Source organism: Pristiophorus japonicus, chromosome 18 (genome assembly GCF_044704955.1).
Source record: "Pristiophorus japonicus isolate sPriJap1 chromosome 18, sPriJap1.hap1, whole genome shotgun sequence".
Lineage (NCBI taxonomy): Eukaryota > Metazoa > Chordata > Chondrichthyes > Pristiophoridae > Pristiophorus > Pristiophorus japonicus.
Window position 1 is genome coordinate 81,377,964 of NC_091994.1, and position 14,982 is coordinate 81,392,945.

Genomic DNA, 14,982 nt, shown 5'->3' on the forward strand with positions numbered 1-14,982 from the left:
CAGAGTGAGGAACAGGCTTTAGGGCCGGCTTATATACAGTGCTCCCAAGGGATGCTGGGATCCTTTGGGACTTCAGGGGATGCACTCCCTGGTGGCGGAACATGGGAGTACATGCTTTACAGATACACAACAGTTATGTTGATTGAGGGATAAATATTGGCCAGAACACTGGGGATAACTCCCCTGCTCTTCTTTGAAATAGTGCCATGGGATCTTTTACATCCACCTGAGAGAGCAGATGGGACATCAGTTTAATGTCTAATCTGAAAGATAGCACCTCCGACAGTGCAGCACTGCACTGGAGTGTTAACCTAGATTTTTGTGCTCAAGTTCCTGGAGTGGGATTTGAACCCACAACCTCCTGAATCAGAGGTGAGTGTGCTACTCACTGAGTCACAGCTGACACAATGACTCCCTTTGGAAAGAGTACCTGTAGACGTTGGGTACAATAGATATGGGATTGTCTGCGATGCCCCCGCCGCCTGCCCTGAAAGATGGGCATCCTGTCAACACTCACTGACAAGGCTCATACACAAAGGGTAGCCACTTTGTGAGGTACCTATGGAATGTATCACCCTTGGGTCAGGAGGGCAGAAATTTGGATGGATAATATTTGTCTGCCTTATGAAAGGGGTCCTAAGTACTGTGAATTTGGAGCAGTCTTAACTCAGTTCTTCGACCATGCCCCTCAACTGAATAAAGTGACCCCAAGAGCTGTCGCGCAGTAAGCATTGGGTAGAAATTGTGCCAGGTTTGATTGCCAGCCAATGAATGTGTGATATTCGCATATTGATGCATAATATCTGCTATATTAGCATATGAACAAGTGACATTAGCATACAACTGTGTGATATTAGCACATGGAAACAAGAATGTAAATACAGTAAATGCTGTAAATCTCAGCGGGTCAGGCAGCATCTGTGGAGAGAGAAACAGAGTTAATATTTCGGGTCTGTGACCCTTCGTCAGAACTGGAAAACTTTGAGATGTAACAAATTCTTAAGGAAGTGCAGAGGCAGTGAGAGGGGGAGGGGAGGGAAGAACAAAAGGGAAGGTCTGTGATAGGGTGGAAGGCAGGAGAGATTAGAGCGACAAAGGGGATGATGAGCAAAAATGAGATGGTAATGGCACAAGTTAGGAAACAAAAGATGAGTCTCGATGGAGTGTGAATGGTGGGATCATCACCAGCTGCCCTGGGAAGGAGAAAAAAAGGGGGGGGGGGTTGTAAAAAAAGAGGAAAGGAAAAATAATATGGGAAGAGGTTCTGGTCTGAAATTGTTAAACTTGATGTTGAGTCCAGAAGGCTGTAAAGTGCCTAAACAAAAGGTGAGGTGCTGTTCCTCGAGCTTGCGTTGAGCTTCTTTGGAACAGTGTAGGAGGCCGAGGTCAGAGGTCAGAGAGGTCAGAGTGGGAGTGGAGAATTAAAGTGACCATGCGTTTGTGTCAAAGGGAACATTCTGCAACGCTGCACTCCAAATGGGGAGCCACGCCTGGAGGGAGTACGGCTCGGAGAATCGAGGCTGCATAAGGCAGTGTATGCATCCCTGAGCCATGTTCCCTGCCTGTGCGGCACCTTAACTGACTTTGCCCACTATCTTAAACGGATTAATGCCTCCGTTAACATGGTGGACAAAGTCATTTCCATACAAACGCATTCAGTGGTTAATAACATGGAGTCATTTTAAGACTGTCATTGAAACAAATCATTGCGCTCATTAATTTGGCCAATGCCAGTGGGTTCCTAGCAGTTTGAAGAATGCAGGCTATTATTATGTATTAACCTCCCCGGTGTCTGGAACGATCAGTTTACTGACCTGGTAACATGAGGTTAACCTTGGTCCACTAAGTTCATTAACAAATACTTGGCCAACTTCTTTCTTTGCTGTTTGTTTCAAAACGCAGACATTATTACGTGTCGCCACGACCATCAAATTGAAAATGAACTTCGCCCTAATATTCCCACTTTCCACATCTGCCCGTTTATCACAACTGGCGCAAAAGTTCCCATCACATTTGCTGTGAACATTAGCGGCTGGCCGGCCCAGGGTTAAATACACACAAAATGTAACCCGCTGAGACTACCCGGCTCCCAGTAACATGGACAAAATGTTTGATAAAGACATTCTTTTTATGAAAACAATGCCCCCTCTATTGTTTCCCGTTATTGTGGAGTCGTTGAGGTGAATACCATAGATGCACTTAAAGGGAAGCTAGCTAAGTACATGAGGGAGAAAGGAACAGAAGGATAGGGTGAGATGAAGTAAGATGGGAGGGAGCTGGTGTGGAACATAAACACTGCATAGGCCTGTTGGGCTGAATGGCCTGTTTCTGTGCTGCAATGTCATTCTATGTCCCTGCACTCCAAATGGGGAGCCACGCCTGGAGGGAACAGAGGTTGGAGAATCAAGGCTGCATAAGGCAGCTATATCCCTGAGCCATGTTCCCTGATTTAGATGAGGAAAGATAGGAGGAGGCTCGAGTGCAGCATAAACCCCGGCACAGACTGGTTGGACCAAATGGCCTGTTTCTGTGACGTATATTTTATGTATTCCTATGTAATTCTATCTGTATTTTCCTCCCTTCCCTCCTGAAGTCAAGGAATTCTTGCTGAGGTAATACTCCACCAGCACGCGATTCCCTACGAGGGATCCTTTTGCTCGCTTTCTTCCTTTTCTTTTAACCCCACCCCCTGCCGATCTTTTCTCTCTGTTTCCCACCGCAACTTGTAATTATTCTGATCTAGACTGATTTTTTTTTTAACTTCTGCCAATACCGTCTCAAGTCGGCCCATCATCCCTTTTGTCTCTCAAATCTCTCCTGTCTTCCACCCTATCATAGACCTTCCCTTTTGTTCTTTCTTCCCCTCCCACTTTCACTGCTCCTTAGGAATCTGTTCATTTCGAACATTCGCCAGTTCTGACGAAGGGCTGTCGACCTGAAACGTTAACTCTGTTTCGCTCTCCACAGATGCTGCCTGATCCGCTGAGATTTCCAGCATTTTCTGTTTTCGTTTCAGATTCCAGCGTCCCCAGTATTTTACTTTCGTGTTCCTGTGAGGGAGCTGCTCAAGTTTTGGTGTTTGTGGGCCACATAGATGCATACCATGGCACCTCGGTGCTACAGGTAAGGGATGTTACCACCATCAGGTGCACCCATGGACTGATGGAAAGAAAGAAAGAAAGACTTGCATTCATATAGCACCTTTCACATCCTCAGGACATCCCAAAGCGCTGTACAGCCAATTAAGTAGTTTTGAAGTGTTGTCACTGTTGTAACGGAGGAAACGCGGAAGCCTTTCCTTCCTTTCTTCTGCATCACATGGAAGGAGAGTGTCAGTAAGGTTTCATTGCTACCTTCCTCGACCTCTGAAGGCCAATGACTGTACCTCACGGGCACAGTTTTCAGCATTTTATTCTGCAGGCCTGTGATTTTGAATTATCCCTCATCCGTAAGATGAATTGCCATCTGGGAGCCGGACCAGAAGCCAATTCTCTCGCAGTTAGCAGTCTCACACATGGTTCAGGATCTGGGGTCGGGCAGTTGAAATCTGAAGGATTAATGAGAAAATGCTCCAGACTAATCTGCCGGTATTTCCAGCGCTCCAGTCCGTCGGCACCAACCAGTGAAGCTATTCCTTTTGTTCCCACTAAAAATCTTTAATCGTGTAAACACATTCGGATATTCTTCTTCTCTGTTCTCCCAATGGGTCCATGTGCAAATGCACTGTCCGGTGTGGTATAGAGCCATGCAGACCAGCAAGATCTCAGCTTTGAATATAAGAACATAAGAAATAGGAGCAGGAGTAGGCCATACAGCCCCTCGAGCCTGCTCCGCCATTTAATAAGATTATGGCTGATCTGATCAAGGACTCAGCTCCACTTCCCCGCCCACTCCCCATAACCCCTTATCCCCTTATTGTTTAAGAAATTGTCTATTTCTGTCTTAAATTTATTCAATGTCCCAGCTTCCACAGCTTTCTGAGGCAACGAATTCCACAGATTTACAACCCTCTGAGAGAAGAAATTTCTCCTCATCTCTGTTTTAAATGGGTGGCCCCTGATTCTAAGATCATGCCCTCTAATTCTAGTCTCCCCCATCAGTGGAAACATTCTCTCTGCATCCACCTTGTCAAGCCCCCTCATAATCTTATATGTTTCGATAAGATCACCTCTCATTCTTCTGAACTCCAATGAGTAGAGGCCCAACCTACTCAACCTTTCCTCATAAGTCAACCCCCTCATCCCCAGAATCAACCTAGTGAACCTTCTCTGAACTGCCTCCAAAGCAAGTATATCCTTTCGTAAATATGGAAACCAAAACTGCATGCAGTATTCCAGATGTGGCCTCGTCAATACCTTATATAGCTGTAGCAAGACTGCCCTGCTTTTATACTCCATCCCCTTGTAATAAAGACCAAGACACCATTGGCCTTCCTGATCACTTGCTGTACCTGCATACTATCCTTTTGTGTTTCATGCACAAGTACCCCCAGGTTCCACTGTACTGTGGCACTTTGCAATCTTTCTCCATTTAAATAATAACTTGCTCTTTGATTTTTTTTCTGCCAAAGTGCATGACCTCACACTTTCCAACATTATACTCCATCGGCCAAATTTTTACCCACTCACTTAGCCTGTCTATGTCCTTTTGCAGATTTTTTGTGTCCTCCTCACACATTGCTTTTCCTCCCATCTTTGTATCGTCAGCAAACTTCGCTACATTACATTCAGTCTGGGCTGAATTGGCTGGTCTTAGCTGAGCTGATACTTGGAGCAATACCATCAGCCGTTAGTGCCCCAGGGTTGGGGTTCCGGAGGTTTGGCAGAACAGGGACGTGGAGTAAATTAACCAAGGATCCACCTCCTGAGCAATGTCCAGTGATTCCTGCTGGAAGGTGTATGTGTGGGTCTGGGTCTTGGCTGTGATTCCCACTCCCCAACTTGGTAACCCGCTCCCAGTCAAAGAATCATAGAATGGTACAGCACAGAAGGAGGCCATTCGGCCCATTGAGTCTGCACCAGCTCTTTCGAAAAGCCATTCGGTAAGGCCCACTCCCCCCGCTCTTTCCCCATATCCCTGCAGTTTTTTTCCCCTTTAAGTATTTATCCAATTCCCTTTTGAAGGCTACTATTGAATCTGTATCAATGTCTTCATTCAACATAAAATTGCATAAAAAATCCTTTCAGATTAAATATTGTGCAACACTTTGGACCATTCCATAAACGGGTCATACTCGCAGAATCATGACTCAAAGCTTCAGGATTATTACGAGATGAAGAAAGTTAAAGAATGTCTTGTTGCACACAGAATTATGCTTTACCACGAATGGTGATTCATGTCGAGACTATATAACATTATTTAGAAAGGAACTGGGGGTAGTGGGACTAGCTGAAAGTGCGCTTGCACGGGCTCAACGGGCCGAATGGCCTCCTCCTGTGCTGTAACCATTCTATGATTCCATGATAAGTATTGGGGAAGAGAAGCGTACAGGGAAGTGGTATTATGAGTGGCCGGCTCAGGTTGAACAGCTAACACTGGGACAGGTATCACCATCCAAATGGCTTCCTTTGTGCTGTAATGATTCTATTCTGTATTTGGGCAGTTCATGTTAGAGCAAGCCTAAATAACCTTGCTTATTTTCAGTTATATTACTCCCAGTCAGATAGTAACTCTCACTCCTTTTTCCAAACACAGTAAGGAACAATGTTGGTTACTGACTTCCACTGAACATATGCCGTTTTGCTGGCCATATTGGTATAGCTCTACCGACTCTCTGAGTCAGGTGGATTGGGCTCAATGCACGAATGAAGTTGCCATGGAGATGCAGAATAATATGTGTCTGTGACAGTGGTTTGACGAAGCACAGATGGAGGAAGCGATTGGCCCCCTGCTGTGAGTTCCTGTGGTAACGGGAATGTCTCACCCTTTATTTTTATGAGGATGCGCACAGTCTGCCCTTAACTCACGCCTGGTTCCTCATACTGCTTGTTGACATACTGCATCAAAATTTTCACGACAAATGATTGGTCCCAACGTCCTCTATGCTGCCAATTGAATGTAACAGAAGCATGTACATGGTTAGTGCTTTCTCCCTCCAATGTTTTGTTAACTCTCTCATCAAGTTGCTGCCTCTTCCTGGTATACAAATCATCCTCGTTTTCAAATCCCTCCATGGCGTCCCTATCTCTTTAACAACCTCCAGCCCTGCAACTCTCTTGAACATCCCTGACTTTAATCGCTCAACCATTGGTGGCCATGCCTTCTGCTCCCAAGGCATTAAGCTCTGGAACTCCCTGCCTGAACCGCTCCGCCTCGCTACCTCTCTTTCCTCCTTTAAGGCGATCCTCAAAATCTGCCTCTTTGACCAAACTTTTGGTCACCTGCCCTAATATCTCCTTATGTGGCTCGGTGTCAAATTTTATTTGTTAATGTTCCTGGGAAATGCCTTAAAGAAAGAAAATCTTGAATTTATATAGCACCTTTCACTACCACTGGACAGCTCAATGAAGTACTTTGTTAAAGTACTTCATTGGGATATTTTACTATGTTAAAGGCGCTATATAAATGCACATTGTTGTTATCATATACAGTTCTGCAGGCGGACAACTGTATCACCACTATCCACATGGAACCACAGTTGAATCCGAATATTGGCCTTCGGAGAGAATATACTATCCAGGGATTTTTACTAGAAAGTCATCATCATCATCATAGGCAGTCCCTCGAAATCGAGGAAGACTTGCTTCCACTTTAAAAGTGAGTTCTTGGTACAATCCAATGCGGTAATTACAGTCTCTGTCACAGGAGGGGCAAACAATGGTTGAGGGAAAGGGTGGGTGGGGAGTCTGGTTTGTTGCACACTCCTTCCACTGTCTGTGCTTGGTTTCCGCATGCTCTCAGCGACAAGACTCGAGGTGCTCAGTGCCTTCCCGGATGCTCTTCCTCCACTTTGGGTGGTCTTGGGCCAAGGATTCTCAGGTGCTGGTGGGGATGTTGCGCTTTATTTAGGAGGCCTTGTGGGTGTCCTTGAAACGTTTCCTCTGCCCACCTGGGGCTTGCTTGCCGCGTCGGAGTTCCGAGTAGAGCGCTTGCTTCGGGAGTCTTGTGTCGGGCACGCGGACGATGTGGCCCGCCCAACGGAGCTGGTCGACCGTGGTCATTGCTTCGATGCTGGGGATGTTGGCCTGAGCAAGAACACTGACGTTGGTGCGTCCCTCCTCCCAGTGGATTTGCAGGATCTTGCGGAGTGCACAAGTGTGGCCATCAGGTAAGGATAGAATCGGGCTCATTTGTGATGTACTGTATGGTTGAATAGCTGTTATGCTTACACAAGAAGGGCAGTGAATTCAGCAAGGTGCCAGAGGACTGCTGGCATCTGTGCAACTGAAGTGAGAAAGACGGAAGTAATGTTCTACAAAGGAAACTTTGCACAGACCATTGAAGGTGACAAGATTGGAATGGGAATGATTGTATCCACAGTTAACTACATCAAGTGAGAGTGTTGCGGCAGTTTCTCTCTGTAATGTATGCACCTGTGAGTACGCTCACAAGTTTGTGGAGCTGTTGAGTTGGCAGTGGCTTAGCCAGTCACATGATGCTCACAAGACTCAATAAAACCCCAGCCAGTTGGGTTCTGGGGATCCACAATGAGGCAGGTGGTTGTGAGTCTGGTGGATGAACTGGTAATATGTAGTGTGATTGTTAAACCTTTGCTAATAAACCAACTAGTTCTTAATAGCAATGTTTTGCTATGAATTCTTAAGCAAAGAACCCATGAAGCAAATACATTACACACTCCATATTGGCTTCTGGCTCTCTCTCACATTCATTAACAGATTGTATTTGTCAGCAAGTATAACAGACTGAAGCAAATATGAATCATTGAGGTAATGACAGGTTATCTTCATTCCAACCGAACCGATACTAAAATAGAGCAGACTAGTGGAGATACAAGAGTGGTGAATCCACAATCCCTCACTCCCAGTGGGCAGAGGCACCCACAGGGAGCACATCTCGGGTAATTATGATCTGTAAAGGAAAGAATGAACTTGCATTTATATAGCGCCTTTCACAATCTCAGGACGTCCCAAAGGGCTTAACAGCCAGTGACGTACTTTTGAAGTGTAGTCACTGTTGTAATGTAGGGAGAATGCAGAAGCCAATTTACGCACAGCAAGCTCCCACAAACAGCAATGTTATGATGACCAGATAATCTGTTTTAGGTGTTGGTTGAGGGACACTGGGGAGAACGCCCCTGCCCTTCTCCGAAATAGTGCCTGGGGATCTTTTACGGTCTACCTGGGAGGGCAGATGGGACCTCAGTTTAATGTCTCATCTGAAAGACAGCACCTCCGCCAGTGCAGCACTCCCTCACTATTGCACTGAAATGTCAGCCTAGTTGATGTGCTCAAGTCTCTGGAGTAGCGCTTAAACCCTAAAATTCTTAGAGGGCTTGACAGGATAGATGCTGAGAGGCTGTTTCCCCCGGTTGGAGAGTCCAGAACTAGGGATAGCCTTAGGGTAAGGGGTCGGCCATATTGGGACTGAGATGAAGAGAAATTTTTTCACTCAGAGGGCTGTGAATCTTTGGAATTCTCTACCCCAGAGGGCCGTTGTGCTCAGTCGTTGAGTATATTCAAGGCTGAGATCGATAAATTTTTGGGCACCAAAGGAATCAAGGGATATGAGGATCGGGCGGGAAAGTGGAGTTGATGTAAAAGATCAGCCATGATCTTATTGAATTGCAGAGTGGGCTTGAGAGGTCGTCTGGCCTACTCCTGCTCCTATTTCTTATGTTCTAACCCACAACCTTCTGACTCACAGGCAGAGTGCTACCACTGAGCCACAGCTGATACCCTATCATGGTAATCATGGTCTGGACACTGACGATTTCTCAAGATGCATTCTCTGTAAACACAGTCCCCATTGGATGCACCGGACCATGGGATAAGCCCTTAAAAAATCAGTCAAAGATTATTCACTACTTCTGCAGAGGTAACATTAGTACATAAAACGCTTCAAAGAATCAGGATTAACACCATCAAAGCATGGCCAGTAGCATGTTTAGTCCACTTCCTCATAGTATTAACTAGACCATAATGGTCTGGGAGGCCTAAGTATTGGTTTCCTGAATGGATAGGCTCTACTCTATCAGGGTGTATCTCCCACAAAGCAGGAATGCACAAATGGGATCAGGATTACATCTCTTTGACCTGTTTAATACTTAGTGCAAAGTGCTAAGATTAGCTTTTGACCTCTCCGAATGTACCATACACAATCTGCCCTCTAATTAGGATTACCACAAACTAGCTGAATATTGCAATCAGAGTCAAGAGGGCTTAATGTCAAGTACAACACAAGTGAGTTTACTGATTAACCTAACAGTGGAGAGAGTACAGCACGTCCTGCTCAGAGAGTTCCTGGCGGATTGACCTGAGTTTGTGTTTTTTACTTTGAGAAACCAAGGTGAAAGGTCAAGTCCCAGGATGCAGAACACCATCAAAGCTCAAAACAAGAGGAAGAAAGAACTTGCATTGATTTAGCACCTTCTCGTGTCCTCAGGACGTCCCAAGGTGCTTTACAACCAAAGAATTGTAACAGTTGTTTTGAAGGTGGAGCCATTTTAAATACAGCAAAGTCCCATAAACAGCACGTTAGTGACTCATTGACCTGCCTCTGTTGCTGTTGCTTGAGGGAGAAATGACTTTCAGAACACCGAGAAATCTCCCTGTTCTTCTTCAGATGATGGTGTGCCATCTTTTACTTCCTCCAGCTCCACAACCCCTGAGATATCTGCACTCCTCTAATTCTGATCTCCTGAGCATCCCTGATTGTAATCGCTCAACCATTGGTTGCTGTGCCTTCTGTTGCCTAGGCCCCAAGCTCTGGAACTCCCTGCCTAAACCTCTGCACTTCTCTACCTCTCCTTCCTCCTTCAAGACGCTCCTTAAAACCTACGTCTTTGACCAAACTTTTGGTCACCTGCACCTGGGGAAAATGCTGGAATCAATTATTAAAGATGAAGTAGCAGCGCATTTGGAAAGCAGTGACAGGATCGGTCCAAGTCAGGATGGATTTATGAAAAGGAAATCATGCTTGACAAATCTTCTAGAGTTTTTTGAGGATGTAACTAGTAGAGTGGACAAGGGAGAACCAGTGGATGTGGCGTATTTGGACTTTCAAAAGGCTTTTGACAAGGTCCCACACAAGAGATTGGTGTGCAAAATTAAGACACATGGTATTGGGGGTAATGTATTGACGTGAATAGAGAACTGGTTGGCAGACAGGAAGCAAAGAGTGGGAATAAACGGGTCCTTTTCAGAATGACAGGCAGTGACTAGTGGGGTGCCGCAGGATTCAGTGCTGGGACCCCAGCTATTTACAATATATATTAATGATTTAGACGAAGGAATTGAATGTAATATCTCCAAGTTTGCAGATGACAATAAGCTGGGTGGCAGTGCGAGCTGCGAGGAGGATGCTAAGAGGCTGCAGGGGGACTTGGACAGGTTAGGTGAGTGGGCAAATGCATGGCAGATGCAGTATAATGTGGATAAATGTGAGGTTATCCACTTTGGTGGAAAAAACAGGAAGGCAATTATCTGAATCGTGACAGATTAGTAAAAGGGGAGGTGCAACAAGACCTGGGTGTCATGGTACATCAGTCACTGAAGGTTGGCATGCAGGTACAGCAGGCAGTAAAGAAAGCAATGGTATACTGGCCTTCATAGCGAGGGGATTTGAGCAGAGGAGCAGGGAGGTCTTACTGCAGTTGTACAGGGTCTTGGTGAGACCACACCTTGAGTATTGTGTGCAATTTTGGTCTCCAAATCTGAGGAAGGACGTGCTTGCTATTGAGGGAGTGCAGCGAAGGTTCACCAGACTGATTCCCGGGATGACAGGACTGACATATGAAGTAAGGCTGGATCGACTAGGCTTCTACTCATTGGAATTTCGAAGAATGAGAGCGGATCTCATAGAAACTTATAAAATTCTGATGGGACTGGACAGGTTAGCTGCAGGAAGAATGTTCCTGATGTTGGGGAAGTCCAGAACCAGGGGTCACAGTCTAAAGAAAAGGGGTAAGCCATATAGGACTGAGATGAGGAGGAACTTTTTCACCCAGAGAGTTGTGAACCTGTGGAAATATAGAACATAGAAACATAGAAAATAGGTGCAGGAGTAGGCCATTCGGCCCTTCTAGCCTGCACCGCCATTCAATGAGTTCATGGCTGAACATTCAACTTCAGTACCCCATTCCTGCTTTCTCACCATACCCCTTGATTCCCCTAGTAGTAAGGACTTCATCTAACTCCTTTTTGAATATATTTAGTGAATTGGCCTCAACAACTTTCTGTGGTAGAGAATTCCACAGGTTCACCACTCTCTGGGTGAAGAAATTCCTCCTCATCTTGGTCCTAAATGGCTTCCCCCTTATCCTTAGACTGTGTCCCCTGGTTCTGGACTTCCCCAACATTGGGAACATTCTTCCTGCATCTAACCTGTCTAACCCCGTCAGAATTTTAAACGTTTCTATGAGGTCCCCTCTCATTCTTCTGAACTCCAGTGAATACAAGCCCAGTTGATCCAGTCTTTCTTGATAGGTCAGTCCCGCCATCCCGGGAATCAGTCTGGTGAACCTTCGCTGCACTCCCTCAATAGCAAGAATGTCCTTCCTCAGGTTAGGAGACCAAAACTGTACACAATACTCCAGGTGTGGCCTCACCAAGGCCCTGTACAATTGTAGCAACACCTCCCTGCCCTTGTACTCAAATTCCCTCGCTATGAAGGCCAACATGCCATTTGCTTTCTTAACCGCCTGCTGTACCTGCATGTCAACCTTCAATGACTGATGTACCATGACACCCAGGTCTCTTTGCACCTGCCCTTTTCCTAATCTGTCACCATTCAGATAATAGTCTGTCTCTCTGTTTTTACCACCAAAGTGGATAACCTCACATTTATCCACATTATACTTCATCTGCCATGCATTTGCCCACTCACCTAACCTATCCAAGTCGCTCTGCAGCCTTATAGAATCCTCCTTGCAGCTCACACTGCCACCCAACTTAGTGTCATCCGCAAATTTGGAGATACTACATTTAATCCCCTCATCTAAATCATTAATGTACAGTGTAAACAGCTGGGGCCCCAGCACAGAACCTTGCGGTACCCCACTAGTCACTGCCTGCCATTCTGAAAAGTCCCCATTTACTCCTACTCTTTGCTTCCTGTCTGACAACCAGTTCTCAATCCATGTCAGCACACTACCCCCAATCCCATGTGCTTTAACTTTGCACATTAATCTCTTGTGTGGGACCTTGTGTGGGAATTCTCTGCCACAGAAAGTTATTGAGTCCAATTCGTTGGACATATTCAAAAGGGAGTTAGATGTGGCCCTTACGGCTAAAGGGATCAGAGGGTATGGAGAGAAGACAGGGGTGGGGTACTGAGATTGCATGATCAGCCATGATCATATTGAATGGCGGTGCAGACTCGAAGGGCCGAATGGCCTGCTCCTGCACCTATTTTCTATGTTTCTATGCGGCTTGGTGTCAAATTTTTATCGCATAATACTCCTGTGAAGTGCCTTGGGATGTTTCACTATGTTTAAGGCGCTATATAAATACAAGCTGTTGTTGTTGGTGAACAGGCAGATGTGGCCTTAGTTAAGGCAGGAGCTGAAACAACACTACATTGCCTCAGCACTGCACTGAAGTGCCAGCCTAAATGATAGGCTCAAGTTGTGGAGAGAGGCTCAAAGCCAAGGTAAGAACACTGTCACATAAACCAGACTTACATTTGCAGAGGATGGCACTAGATGAGAAAAAGCCAAACCAGGAAGTAGGGGTTAGGCGAGACTTGCATTCTAAAGACTGAAGATTGTAAGGAGTTTTATGGCTCTGCCTTTCCCCAACACATATTCCTACTGCTCACAGAAGAGAAACAGTCTCTATAATCTTCACTAATACAAAAGCAAAATATTGTGTTTCCTGGAATCTGGAATGAAAACAGAAAATGCTGGAAATCTCAGCGGATCAGGCAGCATCTGTGGAGAGAAAAACAGAGTTAACGTTTCAGGTCAACGACCCTTCGTCAGAACTGGCGAATGTTCAAAATGAACAGATTCCTAAGGAGCACTGAAAGGGGGAGGGGAGAAAAGAACAAAAGGGAAGGTTTGTGATAGGATGGAAGACAGGAGAGATTAGAGAGACAAAAGGGATGATGGGCCGACTTGAGATGGTAATGGCAGAAGTTAGAAAAAGATTACTTTCGATCAGGTGTGAATGGCAGAATAATGACCAGCTGCCATTGGAGACAGAGAGAGAGAAAAAAGACACCAGAGCCAAAGATGGGCAGAGGTTATGGTCTGAAATTGTTGGACTCGATGTTGAGTCCAGAAGGCTGTAAAGTGCCTAAACGAAAGATGAGGTGCTGATCCTTGAGCTTGCATTGAGCTGCAGTAGAACAGTGTAGGAGGCCAATGTCGGAGTGGGAGTGGAGCGGGGAATTAAAGTGACAGGCGACCGGAAGCTCAGGGTCACGCTTACGGACTGAACGGAGGTGTTCCACAAAGCGGTCACCGAATCTACACTTGGTCTCCCCAATGTAGAGACCAGCACATCATGAGCAATGAATATAGTATACTAAATTGAAAGAATTACAAGTAAATCGCTGTTTCATCTGGAAGGAGTGTTTGGGGCCCTGGACAGTGGGAAGGGAGGAGGTAAAAGAGCAGGTGTTACATCTCTTGTGCTTGCACGGGAAGGTGCCGTGGGAAGGGGAGGGGGTGCTGGGGGTGACTGCGGAATGGACCAGGGTGTCGTGGAGGGAGCGGTCCCTTCGGAATGCTGAGGGAGGGTGGAGGGGAAGACGTGATTGGTGGTGGGATCACGCTGGAGGTGGTGGAAATGGCGGAGGGTGATCCATTGAACGTGGAGCTGGTGGGGTGAAAGGTGAGGACAAGGGGAACCCTGTCATGGTTCTGGGAGGAAGGGGAAGGGGTGAGAGCAGAGGTGCGGGAAATAGAACAGACACGGTCGAGGGCCATGTTAACCACGGCGGAGGGGAATCCTCAGTTGAGGAAAAAGGAAGAAATATAAGAGGTGCTAGTGTGGAAGGTGGCATCAGAGCAAATGAGATGGAGACGGAGAAACTGGGAGAATGGAATGGAGTCCTTACAGGATGCATGGTGGGAGGAAGTGTAGTCCAGGTAGCTGTGGGAGTCAGTGGGCTTATCGTGAATGTTTGTCAATAGTCTATCCCCAGAAATGGTGACAGAGAAGTCGAGGAAGGGAAGAGTCAGAGATGGACTATGTCAAGGTGAGGGAAGGGTGGAAATTGGATGCAAAGTTAATTAAATTTTCTAGTTCAGGGCGAGAGCAGGAAACGGCACCGATACAGTCATCAATGCACCGGAAAAAGAGGTGAGGGAGGGGAACCGAGTAGGACTGGAACAAAGAATGTTCCACATATCCCACGAAAAGGCCGGCATAGCTAGGACCCATATGGGTTCCCATAGCAACACCTCAATCTTCAATTTCCCTTCTCAACAGATATTGACCCAGCTTTCTTCTAAAGGTGTCAAAGGTCTCCTGTACATCTGACCTCCGACCTCTTCATAAGACCCTTTCCTGCTTTCTCTTGTCTGTAACTGGAGTCCTTGACCAGATTGTCAGATAAAAAAACATGGAGTAGATCAATCTGCTACACCCTCCGATTACTTTACTGAGTTATTACCTCCCAGGACCGAGAACATTATGGTACTTGTCATTTAAGTAGAGAAATAATTGACCCCCCCCCTGCCATTTTAAAGTTACAGAAAACACTCTAAAGTTGTTTCACTCATTTAAAAGAGAGAGAATCAATTGGGTTTTCATGATTGCAGCCTGACAGTGCTATTACAGGAATCAACTGAAGTGGGGAGGTTATTCTGTGCTGAAGGACTGGTACTGCTCACAGCAGGTTCTGCAATGATGTGTG